The following is a 5,263-nucleotide window of genomic DNA, read 5'->3' on the forward strand; positions in this document are numbered from 1 at the left end:
GTCTGTCTTCTATGTCTGTTTCTCCATTGCTCCCCTGAAAATAAATTCATCAGTACCGTCTTTCTAGATTCCATGTATATGCACCAGTATATGATATTTATATTTCTCTTTCTGACTTTATTCACTCTGTATAATAGGCTCTAGGTTTGTCCACCTCTTTAGAACTGACTCATATGCATTCTTTTTTATGGTTGAGTAGTATTTCATTGTACATATGTACCACATCCTCTTTATCCATTCATCTGTCTATGGACATCTAGGTTGCTTTCATGTTCTGTCTATTGTAAACAGTGCTTCAATGAACATTGGGGTACATGTGTCTTTTTTCAGTTTTGGTTTCCTCAGGATATATGCCTAGTAGTGAAATTGCTGAGTCATATGCTAGTTTTATTCCTAGTTTTTAAAGGAATCTCTGTGTCATCCATCATCCATAATGGCTACATCAATTTACACCCCCGCCAGCAATGCAAGAGGGTTTCCTTTTCTCCACACTTTTTCCAGCATTTATTGTTTGTAGACTTTTTGATATGGCCATTCTGACTGGTGTGAGGTGGTATCTCATTGTAGTTTTGATTTGCTCTTCTCTAATAGTAAGCGATGCTGAGCACCTTCCCATGAGTTTGTTAACCATTTTTGGTTAACAAAAAATGTCTTTGGTTAAAAAAGAAATGTCTTCTTTGGAGAAATATCTGTTTAGGTCTTACCCCACCTTTTGATTGGGTTGTTTGTTTTTCTGATATTAAGTTGTATGAGTTGCTTGTATATTTTGGAAATTAATTCTTTGTCAGTTGTTTCATTTGCTATTATTTTTCTCCCATTCTCGGGATTGTCTTTTCACCTTGTTTGTAGTTTCCTTTGCTGTGCAAAAGCTTTTAAGTTTAATTATGTCCCAGTTTTTTATTTTTGTTTTTATTTCCATTACACTAGGAGGTGGGTCATAGAAGATCTTGCTCTGATTTATGTCATTGAGTGTTCTGCCTATGTGTTCCTCTACAGGTTTTATAGTTTCTGATTTTACATTTAGGTGTTTAATCCATTTTGAGTTAATCTTTGTGTCTGGTGTTAGGAAGTGTTCTAATTTCATTCTTTTGCACACAGCTGTCCAGTTTTCCCAGCACCACTTATTGAAGAGGCTTTCTTTGCCCCATTGTATATTCTTGCCTCCTGTGTCAAAAATAAGGTACCCATAGGTGCATGGGTTTGTCTCTTGGCTCTCCATCTTATTCCATTGGTCTATATTTCTGTTTTTTTGTGCCAGCAACATACTGTCTTGATGACTGTAGCTTTGGAGTATAGTCTGAAGTCAGGAGGGTTGATTCCTCCAGCTTCGTTCTTATTTCTCAAGATTTCTTTGGCTATTAGGGGTCTTTTCTGTTTTCATACAAATTATGAAATTTTCGAACAAAGGCATTATTAACCAGATACAATCAAGTCAACCCTTCTAAGCTGGGATATGACTACTAATGGCCTTTCTAGCTCACAGCTGCCTTTAAGGATGGGAATTAGTAAGTATGTTGTCAGGAAAGACAGATACTGAGGATGAACCAGTCAAAACTTGAATGCTGTGCAGTGGGTCCAAGATGACTTTCACACTCTGTTCACTGAACATTTTCTGACCTCTATGGACAGGAGTATCTGGGAACACCAGGCTCACTTGATGATGATACATGTCCATGCTCATGTTGATAGCAAACAGGGTAAATATCATCCCCATTACAATTGCAATAAGATGAAATTGGCAGTTATGTCATTACAAACTTTTATTTTGGTCTAGTTTTTCCATTATTTACTATATGGATTTTGCTTTAGTCTTGCCTAGAACACTGTCCTTCATCTTTCAATGTTTATTTGGTAGGTTTTTAATATCCCTGGAATTTGTTCAATCAATAATTTTTCCTGAATAAATAACCTTCTGTCTTGATGTGCTTTATTAAAGAAATTATTGTGACTTTCCTGATTTCACATGTAATCTTTCATAACATAGATTTAAAATACCATACCTACCAAACATTAAATTTCTATACATGATGTATTTGTGATTCTATTTCATGAATCCATTTTTCCATTTCCAGACCAATATTATGCTTAAAATGCTTTAGTTTCGTTTTTATAGATGCTGTGAGGCAAATTTGTGTATTTTCTTTTAAATTATTGTAAATCTGGTTGGATAAGAAGAGACTTTCATCAAGAAGTCTATTGCAATAGGGAGAATGCTCTGATCTCAGAAATCTGTGAGCATCTCGAAATCATACAGAAAAAAAGTTTTTCTTTTATAGGGTAAAGGAGGAAGTAGGCAAAAATAAATGTAATTTTAGGGGGCTGATGGATAAATAAGGGGAAATTATCTCTGGTTTGTGACAGGAAATGTATCTTACTGTGGTCAGCCATTTTCCAGGAGAAGTTATAAATGAAGGCATGTTCCACTTTATCTTGGTGCTTACACAGACTTGCGGATTAACTTAGTTCAGGGACCTGTAGGAAAGAGAAACACCTGTTTCAAGTTTGATCACTGGCAAAGTAGAGGGTAAGAAATATCAGTTATGAACAATTAACCAATGTCATTCTTTACAACTGTGCTATTTCCCCTTTCACATTTTTTTCTATAAACTTTAATAAGTTTAATAAGTTCCATAAAATGTCTTTTGGACTTTGATTTTGATTGAACTGGTTGTGTAGATTAATTTGAAGGTAATTGATTCCTTATAAAACTAAGATTTCCCAACACCACCAGTATAGCTCTCTATGTAAGCAAATGATTTCTTTTAATTACACTTTATAGTTTTCTCCTTGAGAAATTACAGCATTTCAACAGTGGAGGATTGTTCCTAGTTTTATTCTTAAATTTCAAACAGTTCCCTATATTAAAATTTGATTTTCCTTTGGTAGGAAAACCAGTGGACTTTCCATGTTTATCTTGGTATAGACGTGAAAGTGAAAGTGAAGTCGCTCAGTCGTGTCCGACTCTTTGCGACCCCATGGACTGTAGCCTACCAGGCTCCTCTGTCCATGGGATTTTCCAGGCAATAGTACTGGAGAGGATTGCCATTTCCTTCTCCAGGGGATCTTCTCTACCCAGGGATCAAACCCGAGTCTCCTGCATTGTAGACAGATGCTTTACCATCTGAGCCATCAGGGAAGTCTGGTATAGACGTAGAACTCTATATTTTTCAGTAAACTCTCTGAAGTTTCTTTGGTAGACAACTATGCCTTCTGCAAATAGTCTATTTCGTGTGTTTCTTTCAAGCACTTGTACTTCTCTGTTTTCATCGTATTTGTGTGCATTTTGTGGTGGAATAAAGATTTGTGAGAAAATTCAGTTGCCAGTGTTCAAAATATTTTTAGATGAACATTTATCATATGGTCCACGAGGTTTCACCACAATAAATCCTGCTTCCTAACAATGATAAAAGCTCAATTGCTACTGAGTTTGAAATTGTAATTTAAGAAAATATATCAGATGTTATGTATGCATAAGGAATTTCAAGAAGTTTTGTTGGTAGAGCACAAACAGAATATGTTTGTGCCTTAGATGGTGCTTTTCAGCAATTACATTCTTGCCTTATCAAAATTGAAAAAATCATTTTTGATACCAACAACATGAATAAATATTGGGAAAAACATATACCCAAAACACAAAAGACATATGGTTGATTACTACCCTGATCTAGGCTTCCTTAAATAGTTATCATCTACTATCCCAAAATTATAATTTGTTCCAGTAAACATAGAATCTATATTTTAATCTTGAAAGTTATGTAAGATTTCCTGTAAATATTCAAGTATTAATAATATATAATTTTAGAATTATGAGGTATTTTACCGAAAAATCACCCAACAATTTGACTTCTCTTTATAGTGTACATGAAGATTGTTCCGTGTCAACATAGATAGAAATAATTCAGTCTTTGGGTCCCTGGGCCAGTGTACCTTAAAACTGAGATGACTTTTCATTTTGCTCTAGTTTATTAATGGTTCATTTGAGTAGTTTGTATTTTCTTCTTACAGTGCTGCAATGAACCAATCTTCTCCATGAGCTCCCTATTTTAGAGGTGTTGACAGCAGAGGCTTCCTATTGTCTGATAGATAAAAACGACCTTTTCTGAGATTTCACACCTGTTCTGCTGATTGCCAGAAGCTGGTGTTCTCAGGGATCTGGAAAGAAGAAGTTTGTGAGTAGAGGACACTGGGAACCACATACTGCAACAAATGGAAACCTGAGACTAAGGGGAATTGAAATTGCAGCCTTGGGCCTCCAGAAATCCAGAAGCATGACTCAGGAATCTAAGGATTGATCCTTGGAGATGCTGAGAACCCAAGAAATAGTTCTGCTTCTGGTGGATATGAAACACATATGTTCTTAGATGTGAACACATTAAACTGAAGAAGTGGAAAGTTATTGATAAATATACTTCTTTTTCTTGGATAGAAATAAAAATTTTTGTCATACCACAAATGTGGATATTCTCTTTCAAAGAAGTTAAATGCATATCGATACAGCAAAATACAAAAAACTGTCTTACACACAGCTGATGACAGCAAGATACAAAATATTCCCTTACACTGCTAATCTGTCCAAAACACAGTCACAAATGGACTTGCATTTTCTTTCTCACTTATGAAGGTACTTATGATATACACTTCATAATAATTCATTCAGTTCAGTTCAGTTCAGTCACTCAGTCGTGTCCAACTCTTTGCGACCCCATGAACTGCAGCATGCCAGGCCTCCCTGTCCGTCACCAACTCCCAGAGTTCACTTAAACTCATGTCCATCGAGTCAGTGATGCCATCCAGCCATCTCATCCTCTGTCGTCCCCTTCTCCTCCTGTCCCCAATCCCCCCCAGCATCAGAGTCTTTTCCAAGGGGTCAACTCTTCGCATGTTGTGGCCAAAGTATTGGAGTTTCAGCTTTAGCATCAGTCCTTCCAAAGAACACCCAGGACTGATCTCCTTTAGAATGGACTGGTTGGATCTCCTTGCAGTCCAAGGGTCTCTCAAGAGTCTTCTCCAACACCAGGTGCACCAATTGATCACCAATTTGAACACCAATTGATGCTCAAAAGTATGAATTCTTTGGCGCTCAGCTTTCTTCACAGTCCAACTCTCACATCCATTCATGACCATTGGAAAAACCATAGCCTTGCCTAGATAGACCTTTGTTGGCAAAGTAATGTCTCTGCTTTTGAATATGCTATCTAAGTTGTTCATAACTTTCCTTCCAAGGAGCAAGCGTCGTTTAATTTTATGGCTGCAGTCACCATCT

This window comes from Capra hircus, chromosome 7 (genome assembly GCF_001704415.2).
Source record: "Capra hircus breed San Clemente chromosome 7, ASM170441v1, whole genome shotgun sequence".
Classification (NCBI taxonomy): Eukaryota; Metazoa; Chordata; class Mammalia; order Artiodactyla; family Bovidae; genus Capra; species Capra hircus.